Source organism: Lactuca virosa, chromosome 1, assembly GCF_052849685.1.
Source record: "Lactuca virosa cultivar CGN04683 chromosome 1, Lactuca_virosa_CGN04683_v6, whole genome shotgun sequence".
NCBI classification, from domain to species: Eukaryota; Viridiplantae; Streptophyta; class Magnoliopsida; order Asterales; family Asteraceae; genus Lactuca; species Lactuca virosa.
In genome coordinates, this window is record NC_136426.1 from 262180595 (window position 1) to 262190247 (window position 9653).

General features: G+C 47.8%; 23 non-coding genes and 5 pseudogenes across 23 annotated transcripts; all 28 read left to right on the forward strand.

Annotated features, from left to right (window-relative positions):
• Positions 1-63: 63 nt before the first annotated feature.
• Positions 64-182, forward strand: LOC145144953 (5S ribosomal RNA). Its single transcript, XR_013725950.1, has one exon. It is a non-coding gene; the product is annotated as a 5S ribosomal RNA (ribosomal RNA).
• Positions 183-409: 227 nt separating this feature from the next.
• Positions 410-528, forward strand: LOC145152483 (5S ribosomal RNA). Its single transcript, XR_013733010.1, has one exon. It is a non-coding gene; the product is annotated as a 5S ribosomal RNA (ribosomal RNA).
• A 230-nt stretch (positions 529-758) lies between these two features.
• LOC145134245 (5S ribosomal RNA) lies at positions 759-877 on the forward strand. Its single transcript, XR_013719030.1, has one exon. It is a non-coding gene; the product is annotated as a 5S ribosomal RNA (ribosomal RNA).
• Positions 878-1104: 227 nt separating this feature from the next.
• Positions 1105-1236, forward strand: LOC145151141 (5S ribosomal RNA; annotated as a pseudogene).
• Positions 1237-1461: 225 nt separating this feature from the next.
• LOC145144876 (5S ribosomal RNA) lies at positions 1462-1580 on the forward strand. The gene has a single exon (XR_013725877.1). It is a non-coding gene; the product is annotated as a 5S ribosomal RNA (ribosomal RNA).
• A 230-nt stretch (positions 1581-1810) lies between these two features.
• LOC145145046 (5S ribosomal RNA) lies at positions 1811-1929 on the forward strand. Its single transcript, XR_013726039.1, has one exon. It is a non-coding gene; the product is annotated as a 5S ribosomal RNA (ribosomal RNA).
• A 228-nt stretch (positions 1930-2157) lies between these two features.
• On the forward strand, positions 2158-2289 carry LOC145151142 (5S ribosomal RNA; annotated as a pseudogene).
• A 224-nt stretch (positions 2290-2513) lies between these two features.
• On the forward strand, positions 2514-2632 carry LOC145146703 (5S ribosomal RNA). The gene has a single exon (XR_013727635.1). It is a non-coding gene; the product is annotated as a 5S ribosomal RNA (ribosomal RNA).
• A 220-nt stretch (positions 2633-2852) lies between these two features.
• LOC145155882 (5S ribosomal RNA) lies at positions 2853-2971 on the forward strand. Its single transcript, XR_013736310.1, has one exon. It is a non-coding gene; the product is annotated as a 5S ribosomal RNA (ribosomal RNA).
• Positions 2972-3208: 237 nt separating this feature from the next.
• LOC145134313 (5S ribosomal RNA) lies at positions 3209-3327 on the forward strand. Its single transcript, XR_013719072.1, has one exon. It is a non-coding gene; the product is annotated as a 5S ribosomal RNA (ribosomal RNA).
• Positions 3328-3554: 227 nt separating this feature from the next.
• On the forward strand, positions 3555-3686 carry LOC145151143 (5S ribosomal RNA; annotated as a pseudogene).
• Positions 3687-3911: 225 nt separating this feature from the next.
• On the forward strand, positions 3912-4030 carry LOC145144877 (5S ribosomal RNA). The gene has a single exon (XR_013725878.1). It is a non-coding gene; the product is annotated as a 5S ribosomal RNA (ribosomal RNA).
• Positions 4031-4259: 229 nt separating this feature from the next.
• Positions 4260-4378, forward strand: LOC145154648 (5S ribosomal RNA). The gene has a single exon (XR_013735113.1). It is a non-coding gene; the product is annotated as a 5S ribosomal RNA (ribosomal RNA).
• A 229-nt stretch (positions 4379-4607) lies between these two features.
• On the forward strand, positions 4608-4726 carry LOC145134386 (5S ribosomal RNA). The gene has a single exon (XR_013719115.1). It is a non-coding gene; the product is annotated as a 5S ribosomal RNA (ribosomal RNA).
• A 230-nt stretch (positions 4727-4956) lies between these two features.
• On the forward strand, positions 4957-5075 carry LOC145134456 (5S ribosomal RNA). Its single transcript, XR_013719160.1, has one exon. It is a non-coding gene; the product is annotated as a 5S ribosomal RNA (ribosomal RNA).
• A 227-nt stretch (positions 5076-5302) lies between these two features.
• On the forward strand, positions 5303-5434 carry LOC145151144 (5S ribosomal RNA; annotated as a pseudogene).
• A 224-nt stretch (positions 5435-5658) lies between these two features.
• Positions 5659-5777, forward strand: LOC145146704 (5S ribosomal RNA). Its single transcript, XR_013727636.1, has one exon. It is a non-coding gene; the product is annotated as a 5S ribosomal RNA (ribosomal RNA).
• A 219-nt stretch (positions 5778-5996) lies between these two features.
• LOC145155883 (5S ribosomal RNA) lies at positions 5997-6115 on the forward strand. Its single transcript, XR_013736311.1, has one exon. It is a non-coding gene; the product is annotated as a 5S ribosomal RNA (ribosomal RNA).
• A 240-nt stretch (positions 6116-6355) lies between these two features.
• On the forward strand, positions 6356-6474 carry LOC145155094 (5S ribosomal RNA). The gene has a single exon (XR_013735552.1). It is a non-coding gene; the product is annotated as a 5S ribosomal RNA (ribosomal RNA).
• A 228-nt stretch (positions 6475-6702) lies between these two features.
• LOC145151145 (5S ribosomal RNA) lies at positions 6703-6834 on the forward strand (annotated as a pseudogene).
• Positions 6835-7058: 224 nt separating this feature from the next.
• On the forward strand, positions 7059-7177 carry LOC145149076 (5S ribosomal RNA). Its single transcript, XR_013729937.1, has one exon. It is a non-coding gene; the product is annotated as a 5S ribosomal RNA (ribosomal RNA).
• A 219-nt stretch (positions 7178-7396) lies between these two features.
• On the forward strand, positions 7397-7515 carry LOC145146179 (5S ribosomal RNA). The gene has a single exon (XR_013727126.1). It is a non-coding gene; the product is annotated as a 5S ribosomal RNA (ribosomal RNA).
• Positions 7516-7753: 238 nt separating this feature from the next.
• Positions 7754-7872, forward strand: LOC145142302 (5S ribosomal RNA). Its single transcript, XR_013723379.1, has one exon. It is a non-coding gene; the product is annotated as a 5S ribosomal RNA (ribosomal RNA).
• Positions 7873-8099: 227 nt separating this feature from the next.
• LOC145152849 (5S ribosomal RNA) lies at positions 8100-8218 on the forward strand. Its single transcript, XR_013733372.1, has one exon. It is a non-coding gene; the product is annotated as a 5S ribosomal RNA (ribosomal RNA).
• A 229-nt stretch (positions 8219-8447) lies between these two features.
• LOC145134528 (5S ribosomal RNA) lies at positions 8448-8566 on the forward strand. The gene has a single exon (XR_013719202.1). It is a non-coding gene; the product is annotated as a 5S ribosomal RNA (ribosomal RNA).
• Positions 8567-8795: 229 nt separating this feature from the next.
• On the forward strand, positions 8796-8914 carry LOC145134598 (5S ribosomal RNA). Its single transcript, XR_013719224.1, has one exon. It is a non-coding gene; the product is annotated as a 5S ribosomal RNA (ribosomal RNA).
• Positions 8915-9143: 229 nt separating this feature from the next.
• Positions 9144-9262, forward strand: LOC145148642 (5S ribosomal RNA). Its single transcript, XR_013729517.1, has one exon. It is a non-coding gene; the product is annotated as a 5S ribosomal RNA (ribosomal RNA).
• Positions 9263-9492: 230 nt separating this feature from the next.
• LOC145149857 (5S ribosomal RNA) lies at positions 9493-9611 on the forward strand. The gene has a single exon (XR_013730698.1). It is a non-coding gene; the product is annotated as a 5S ribosomal RNA (ribosomal RNA).
• Positions 9612-9653: the final 42 nt, after the last annotated feature.

Sequence of the window (9653 nt, forward strand, 5' to 3'; positions counted from 1 at the left end):
ACGAAAACAAAGGAGGTTCTGTGTCTTTTAAGACATACAAGCAATAAGCATGGACTGTATTTCGGGTGCGATCATACCAGCACTAATGCACCGGATCCCATCAGAACTCCGCAGTTAAGCGTGCTTGGGCGAGAGTAGTACTAGGATGGGTGACCCCCTGGGAAGTCCTCGTGTTCCACCCCCCCTTTTTCGTTGTCCGTTTGCGTTTTATTAGATTTTACGTGCGGTTTTTTTTTGTTTTTTTTTTCTTGCTATTTCTATGCTCGGGTGGCCTCCGTTTCATGGTTCATGGTCTTCGTATTTTTGGAACGGAGCCGATCGGTCACGTGGGTCCCACGCCTCGCGTACGAAAACAAAGGAGGTTCTGCGTCTTTTAAGACATACAAGCAATAAGCATGGATAGTATTTCGGGTGCGATCATACCAGCACTAATGCACCGGATCCCATCTGAACTCCGCAGTTAAGCGTGCTTGGGCGAGAGTAGTACTAGGATGGGTGACCCCCTGGGAAGTCCTCGTGTTGCACCCCCCTTTTTCGTTGTCCGTTTGCGTTTTTTTAGATTTTACGTGCGGTTTTTTTTTGTTTTTTTTTTCTTTCTTGCTATTTCTATGCTCGGGTGGCCTTCGTTTCATGGTTCATGGTCTTCGTATTTTTGGAACGGAGCCGATCGGTCACGTGGGTCCCACGCCTCGCGTACGAAAACAAAGGAGGTTCTGCGTCTTTTAAGACATACAAGCAATAAGCATGGATAGTATTTCGGGTGCGATCATACCAGCACTAATGCACCGGATCCCATCAGAACTCCGCAGTTAAGCGTGCTTGGGCGAGAGTAGTACTAGGATGGGTGACCCCCTGGGAAGTCCTCGTGTTGCACCCCCTTTTTCGTTGTCCGTTTGCGTTTTTTTAGATTTTACGTGCGGTTTTTTTTGTTTTTTTTTCTTTCTTGCTATTTCTATGCTCGGGTGGCCTCCGTTTCATGGTTCATGGTCTTCGTATTTTTGGAACGGAGCCGATCGGTCACGTGGGTCCCACGCCTCGCGTACGAAAACAAAGGAGGTTCTGCGTCTTTTAAGGCATAAAAGCAATAAGCATGGATAGTATTTCGGGTGCTATCATACCAGCACTAATGCACCGGATCCCATCAGAACTCCGCAGTTAAGCGTGCTTGGGCGAGAGTAGTACTAGGGAGTAGTACTAGGATGGGTGACCCCCTGGGAAGTCCTCGTGTTGCACCCCCCCTTTTTCGTTGTCCGTTTGCGTTTTTTTAGATTTTACGTGCGGTTTTTTTTTGTTTTCTTTCTTGCTATTTCTATGCTCGGGTGGCCACCGCTTCATGGTTGATGGTTTTCGTATTTTTGGAACGGAGCCGATCGGTCACGTGGGTCCCACGCCTCGCGTACGAAAACAAAGGAGGTTCTGCGTCTTTTAAAACATAAAAGCAATAAGCATGGATAGTATTTCGGGTGCGATCATACCAGCACTAATGCACCGGATCCCATCAGAACTCCGCAGTTAAGCGTGCTTGGCCGAGAATAGTACTAGGATGGGTGACCCCCTGGGAAGTCCTCGTGTTGCACCCCCCTTTTTCGTTGTCCGTTTGCGTTTTTTTAGATTTTACGTGCGGTTTTTTTTTGTTTTTTTTTTCTTTCTTGCTATTTCTATGCTCGGGTGGCCTTCGTTTCATGGTTCATGGTCTTCGTATTTTTGGAACGGAGCCGATCGGTCACGTGGGTCCCACGCCTCGCGTACGAAAACAAAGGAGGTTCTGCGTCTTTTAAGACATACAAGCAATAAGCATGGATAGTATTTCGGGTTCGATCATACCAGCACTAATGCACCGGATCCCATCAGAACTCCGCAGTTAAGCGTGCTTGGGCGAGAGTAGTACTAGGATGGGTGACCCCCTGGGAAGTCCTCGTGTTGCACCCCCCTTTTTCGTTGTCCGTTTGCGTTTTTTTAGATTTTACGTGCGGTTTTTTTTGTTTTTTTTTCTTTCTTGCTATTTCTATGCTCGGGTGGCCTCCGTTTCATGGTTCATGGTCTTCGTATTTTTGGAACGGAGCCGATCGGTCACGTGGGTCCCACGCCTCGCGTACGAAAACAAAGGAGGTTCTGCGTCTTTTAAGGCATAAAAGCAATAAGCATGGATAGTATTTCGGGTGCTATCATACCAGCACTAATGCACCGGATCCCATCAGAACTCCGCAGTTAAGCGTGCTTGGGCGAGAGTAGTACTAGGGAGTAGTACTAGGATGGGTGACCCCCTGGGAAGTCCTCGTGTTGCACCCCCCCTTTTTCGTTGTCCGTTTGCGTTTTTTTAGATTTTACGTGCGGTTTTTTTTGTTTTCTTTCTTGCTATTTCTATGCTCGGGTGGCCACCGCTTCATGGTTGATGGTTTTCGTATTTTTGGAACGGAGCCGATCGGTCACGTGGGTCCCACGCCTCGCGTACGAAAACAAAGGAGGTTCTGCGTCTTTTAAAACATAAAAGCAATAAGCATGGATAGTATTTCGGGTGCGATCATACCAGCACTAATGCACCGGATCCCATCAGAACTCCGCAGTTAAGCGTGCTTGGCCGAGAATAGTACTAGGATGGGTGACCCCCTGGGAAGTCCTCGTGTTGCACCCGCCTTTTTCGTTGTCCGTTTGCGTTTTTTTAGATTTTACGTGCGGTTTTTTTTTTCTTTCTTGCTATTTCTATGCTCGGGTGGCCTCCGCTTCATGGTTGATGGTTTTCGTATTTTTGAAACGGAGCCGATCGGTCACGTGGGTCCCACGCCTCGCGTACGAAAACAAAGGAGGTTCTGCGTCTTTTAAGACACAAAAGCAATAAGCATGGATAGTATTTCGGGTGCTATCATACCAGCACTAATGCACCGGATCCCATCAGAACTCCGCAGTTAAGCGTGCTTGGGCGAGAGTAGTACTAGGATGGGTGACCCCCTGGGAAGTCCTCGTGTTGCACCCCCCCCCCCCCTTTTTCGTTGCCCGTTTGCGTTTTTTTAGATTTTACGTGCGGTTTTTTTTTGTTTTTTTTTTCTTTCTTGCTATTTCTATGCTCGGGTGGCCTTCGTTTCATGGTTCATGGTCTTCGTATTTTTGGAACGGAGCCGATCGGTCACGTGGGTCCCACGCCTCGCGTACGAAAACAAAGGAGGTTCTGCGTCTTTTAAGACATACAAGCAATAAGCATGGATAGTATTTCGGGTGCGATCATACCAGCACTAATGCACCGGATCCCATCAGAACTCCGCAGTTAAGCGTGCTTGGGCGAGAGTAGTACTAGGATGGGTGACCCCCTGGGAAGTCCTCGTGTTGCACCCCCTTTTTCGTTGTCCGTTTGCGTTTTTTTAGATTTTACGTGCGGTTTTTTTTGTTTTTTTTTCTTTCTTGCTATTTCTATGCTCGGGTGGCCTCCGTTTCATGGTTCATGGTCTTCGTATTTTTGGAACGGAGCCGATCGGTCACGTGGGTCCCACGCCTCGCGTACGAAAACAAAGGAGGTTCTGCGTCTTTTAAGGCATAAAAGCAATAAGCATGGATAGTATTTCGGGTGCTATCATACCAGCACTAATGCACCGGATCCCATCAGAACTCCGCAGTTAAGCGTGCTTGGGCGAGAGTAGTACTAGGGAGTAGTACTAGGATGGGTGACCCCCTGGGAAGTCCTCGTGTTGCACCCCCCCTTTTTCGTTGTCCGTTTGCGTTTTTTTAGATTTTACGTGCGGTTTTTTTTTGTTTTCTTTCTTGCTATTTCTATGCTCGGGTGGCCACCGCTTCATGGTTGATGGTTTTCGTATTTTTGGAACGGAGCCGATCGGTCACGTGGGTCCCACGCCTCGCGTACGAAAACAAAGGAGGTTCTGCGTCTTTTAAAACATAAAAGCAATAAGCATGGATAGTATTTCGGGTGCGATCATACCAGCACTAATGCACCGGATCCCATCAGAACTCCGCAGTTAAGCGTGCTTGGCCGAGAATAGTACTAGGATGGGTGACCCCCTGGGAAGTCCTCGTGTTGCACCCCCCTTTTTCGTTGTCCGTTTGCGTTTTTTTAGATTTTACGTGCGGTTTTTTTTTTGTTTTTTTTCTTTCTTGCTATTTGTATGCTCGGGTGGCCTCCGCTTCATGGTTGATGGTTTTCCTATTTTTGGAACGGAGCCGATCGGTCACGTGGGTTCCACGCCTCGCGTACGAAAACAAAGGAGGTTCTGCGTCTTTTAAGACATAAAAGCAATAAGCATGGATAGTATTTCGGGTGCGATCATACCAGCACTAATGCACCGGATCCCATCAGAACTCCGCAGTTAAGCGTGCTTGGGCGAGAGTAGTACTAGGATGGGTGACCCCCTGTGAAGTCCTCGTGTTGCACCCCCCTTTTTCTTTGTCCGTTTGCGTTTTTTTAGATTTTACGTGCGGTTTTTTTTGTTTTTTTTTTCTTTCTTGCTATTTCTATGCTCGGGTGGCCTCCGCTTCATGGTTGATGGTCTTCGTATTTTTGGAACGGAGCTGATCGGTCACGTGGGTCCCACGCCTCGCGTACGAAAACAAAGGAGGTTCTGCGTCTTTTAAGACATACAAGCAATAAGCATGGATAGTATTTCGGGTGCGATCATACCAGCACTAATGCACCGGATCCCATCAGAACTCCGCAGTTAAGCGTGCTTGGGCGAGAGTAGTACTAGGATGGGTGACCCCCTGGGAAGTCCTCGTGTTGCACCCCCCTTTTTCGTTGTCCGTTTGCGTTTTTTTAGATTTTACGTGCGGTTTTTTTTTGTTTTTTTTTTCTTTCTTGCTATTTCTATGCTCGGGTGGCCTTCGTTTCATGGTTCATGGTCTTCGTATTTTTGGAACGGAGCCGATCGGTCACGTGGGTCCCACGCCTCGCGTACGAAAACAAAGGAGGTTCTGCGTCTTTTAAGACATACAAGCAATAAGCATGGATAGTATTTCGGGTGCGATCATACCAGCACTAATGCACCGGATCCCATCAGAACTCCGCAGTTAAGCGTGCTTGGGCGAGAGTAGTACTAGGATGGGTGACCCCCTGGGAAGTCCTCGTGTTGCACCCCCCTTTTTCGTTGTCCGTTTGCGTTTTTTTAGATTTTACGTGCGGTTTTTTTTGTTTTTTTTCTTTCTTGCTATTTCTATGCTCGGGTGGCCTCCGTTTCATGGTTCATGGTCTTCGTATTTTTGGAACGGAGCCGATCGGTCACGTGGGTCCCACGCCTCGCGTACGAAAACAAAGGAGGTTCTGCGTCTTTTAAGGCATAAAAGCAATAAGCATGGATAGTATTTCGGGTGCTATCATACCAGCACTAATGCACCGGATCCCATCAGAACTCCGCAGTTAAGCGTGCTTGGGCGAGAGTAGTACTAGGGAGTAGTACTAGGATGGGTGACCCCCTGGGAAGTCCTCGTGTTGCACCCCCCCTTTTTCGTTGTCCGTTTGCGTTTTTTTAGATTTTACGTGCGGTTTTTTTTGTTTTCTTTCTTGCTATTTCTATGCTCGGGTGGCCACCGCTTCATGGTTGATGGTTTTCGTATTTTTGGAACGGAGCCGATCGGTCACGTGGGTCCCACGCCTCGCGTACGAAAACAAAGGAGGTTCTGCGTCTTTTAAAACATAAAAGCAATAAGCATGGATAGTATTTCGGGTGCGATCATACCAGCACTAATGCACCGGATCCCATCAGAACTCCGCAGTTAAGCGTGCTTGGCCGAGAATAGTACTAGGATGGGTGACCCCCTGGGAAGTCCTCGTGTTGCACCCGCCTTTTTCGTTGTCCGTTTGCGTTTTTTTAGATTTTACGTGCGGTTTTTTTTTCTTTCTTGCTATTTCTATGCTCGGGTGGCCTCCGCTTCATGGTTGATGGTTTTCGTATTTTTGGAACGGAGCCGATCGGTCACGTGGGTCCCACGCCTCGCGTACGAAAACAAAGGAGGTTCTGCGTCTTTTAAGACACAAAAGCAATAAGCATGGATAGTATTTCGGGTGCTATCATACCAGCACTAATGCACCGGATCCCATCAGAACTCCGCAGTTAAGCGTGCTTGGGCGAGAGTAGTACTAGGATGGGTGACCCCCTGGGAAGTCCTCGTGTTGCACCCCCCCCCCCCCCCCTTTTTCGTTGCCCGTTTGCGTTTTTTTAGATTTTACGTGCGGTTTTTTTTTGTTTTTTTTTTCTTTCTTGCTATTTCTATGCTCGGGTGGCCTTCGTTTCATGGTTCATGGTCTTCGTATTTTTGGAACGGAGCCGATCGGTCACGTGGGTCCCACGCCTCGCGTACGAAAACAAAGGAGGTTCTGCGTCTTTTAAGACATACAAGCAATAAGCATGGATAGTATTTCGGGTGCGATCATACCAGCACTAATGCACCGGATCCCATCAGAACTCTGCAGTTAAGCGTGCTTGGGCGAGAGTAGTACTAGGATGGGTGACCCCCTGGGAAGTCCTCGTGTTGCACCCCCCTTTTTCGTTGTCCGTTTGCGTTTTTTTAGATTTTACGTGCGGTTTTTTTTGTTTTTTTTTCTTTCTTGCTATTTCTATGCTCGGGTGGCCTCCGTTTCATGGTTCATGGTCTTCGTATTTTTGGAACGGAGCCGATCGGTCACGTGGGTCCCACGCCTCGCGTACGAAAACAAAGGAGGTTCTGCGTCTTTTAAGGCATAAAAGCAATAAGCATGGATAGTATTTCGGGTGCTATCATACCAGCACTAATGCACCGGATCCCATCAGAACTCCGCAGTTAAGCGTGCTTGGGCGAGAGTAGTACTAGGGAGTAGTACTAGGATGGGTGACCCCCTGGGAAGTCCTCGTGTTGCACCCCCCCTTTTTCGTTGTCCGTTTGCGTTTTTTTAGATTTTACGTGCGGTTTTTTTTGTTTTCTTTCTTGCTATTTCTATGCTCGGGTGGCCACCGCTTCATGGTTGATGGTTTTCGTATTTTTGGAACGGAGCCGATCGGTCACGTGGGTCCCACGCCTCGCGTACGAAAACAAAGGAGGTTCTGCGTCTTTTAAAACATAAAAGCAATAAGCATGGATAGTATTTCGGGTGCGATCATACCAGCACTAATGCACCGGATCCCATCAGAAATCCGCAGTTAAGCGTGCTTGGCCGAGAATAGTACTAGGATGGGTGACCCCCTGGGAAGTCCTCGTGTTGCACCCGCCTTTTTCGTTGTCCGTTTGCGTTTTTTTAGATTTTACGTGCGGTTTTTTTTTCTTTCTTGCTATTTCTATGCTCGGGTGGCCTCCGCTTCATGGTTGATGGTTTTCGTATTTTTGGAACGGAGCCGATCGGTCACGTGGGTCCCACGCCTCGCGTACGAAAACAAAGGAGGTTCTGCGTCTTTTAAGACACAAAAGCAATAAGCATGGATAGTATTTCGGGTGCTATCATACCAGCACTAATGCACCGGATCCTATCAGAACTCCGCAGTTAAGCGTGCTTGGGCGAGAGTAGTACTAGGATGGGTGACCCCCTGGGAAGTCCTCGTGTTGCACCCCCCCCCCCCCCCTTTTTCGTTGCCCGTTTGCGTTTTTTTAGATTTTACGTGCGGTTTTTTTTTGTTTTTTTTTCTTTCTTGCTATTTCTATGCTCGGGTGGCCTCCGCTTCATGGTTGATGGTTTTCGTATTTTTGGAACGGAGCCGATCGGTCACGTGGGTTCCACGCCTCGCGTACGAAAACAAAGGAGGTTCTGCGTCTTTTAAGACATAAAAGCAATAAGCATGGATAGTATTTCGGGTGCGATCATTCCAGCACTAATGCACCGGATCCCATCAGAACTCCGCAGTTAAGCGTGCTTGGGCGAGAGTAGTACTAGGATGGGTGACCCCCTGTGAAGTCCTCGTGTTGCACCCCCCCTTTTTCTATGTCCGTTTGCGTTTTTTTAGATTTTACGTGCGGTTTTTTTTTGTTTTTTTTTTCTTGCTATTTCTATGCTCGGGTGGCCTCCGTTTCATGGTTCATGGTCTTCGTATTTTTGGAACGGAGCCGATCGGTCACGTGGGTCCCACGCCTCGCGTACGAAAACAAAGGAGGTTCTGTGTCTTTTAAGACATACAAGCAATAAGCATGGACTGTATTTCGGGTGCGATCATACCAGCACTAATGCACCGGATCCCATCAGAACTCCGCAGTTAAGCGTGCTTGGGCGAGAGTAGTACTAGGATGGGTGACCCCATGGGAAGTCCTCGTGTTGCACCCCCCTTTTTCTTTGTCTGTTTGCGTTTTTTTAGATTTTACGTGCGGTTTTTTTTGTTTTTTTTTTCTTTCTTGCTATTTCTATGCTCGGGTGGCCTCCGCTTCATGGTTGATGGTCTTCGTATTTTTGGAACGGAGCTGATCGGTCACGTGGGTCCCACGCCTCGCGTACGAAAACAAAGGAGGTTCTGCGTCTTTTAAGACATACAAGAAATAAGCATGGATAGTATTTCGGGTGCGATCATACCAGCACTAATGCACCGGATCCCATCAGAACTCCGCAGTTAAGCGTGCTTGGGCGAGAGTAGTACTAGGATGGGTGACCCCCTGGGAAGTCCTCGTGTTGCACCCCCCTTTTTCGTTGTCCGTTTGCGTTTTTTTTGATTTTACGTGCGGTTTTTTTTTGTTTTTTTTTCTTTCTTGTTATTTCTATGCTCGGGTGGCCTTCGTTTCATGGTTCATGGTCTTCGTATTTTTGGAACGGAGCCGATCGGTCACGTGGGTCCCACGCCTCGCGTACGAAAACAAAGGAGGTTCTGCGTCTTTTAAGACATACAAGCAATAAGCATGGATACTATTTCGGGTGCGATCATACCAGCACTAATGCACCGGATCCCATCAGAACTCCGCAGTTAAGCGTGCTTGGGCGAGAGTAGTACTAGGATGGGTGACCCCCTGGGAAGTCCTCGTGTTGCACCCCCCTTTTTCGTTGTCCGTTTGCGTTTTTTTAGATTTTACGTGCGGTTTTTTTTTGTTTTTTTTTCTTTCTTGCTATTTCTATGCTCGGGTGGCCTCCATTTCATGGTTCATGGTCTTCGTATTTTTGGAACGGAGCTGATCGGTCACGTGGGTCCCACGCCTCGCGTACGAAAACAAAGGAGGTTCTGCGTCTTTTAAGACATACAAGCAATAAGCATGGATAGTATTTCGGGTGCGATCATACCAGCACTAATGCACCGGATCGCATCAGAACTCCGCAGTTAAGCGTGCTTGGGCGAGAGTAGTACTAGGATAAGTGATCCCCTGGGAAGTCCTTGTGTTGCACCCCCCTTTTTCGTTGTCCGTTTGCGTTTTTTTAGATTTTACGTGCGGTTTTTTTTTTGTTTTTTTTTCTTTCTTGCTATTTCTATGCTCGGGTGGCCTCCATTTCATGGTTCATGGTCTTCGTATTTTTGGAACGGAGCCGATCGGTCACGTGGGTCCCACGCCTCGCGTACGAAAACAAAGGAGGTTCTGCGTCTTTTAAGACATACAAGCAATAAGCATGGATAGTATTTCGGGTGCGATCATACCAGCACTAATGCACCGGATCGCATCAGAACTCCGTAGTTAAGCGTGCTTGGGCGAGAGTTGTACTAGGATAAGTGATCCCTTGGGAAGTCCTTGTGTTGCACCCCCCTTTTTCGTTGTCCGTTTGCGTTTTTTTAGATTTTACGTGC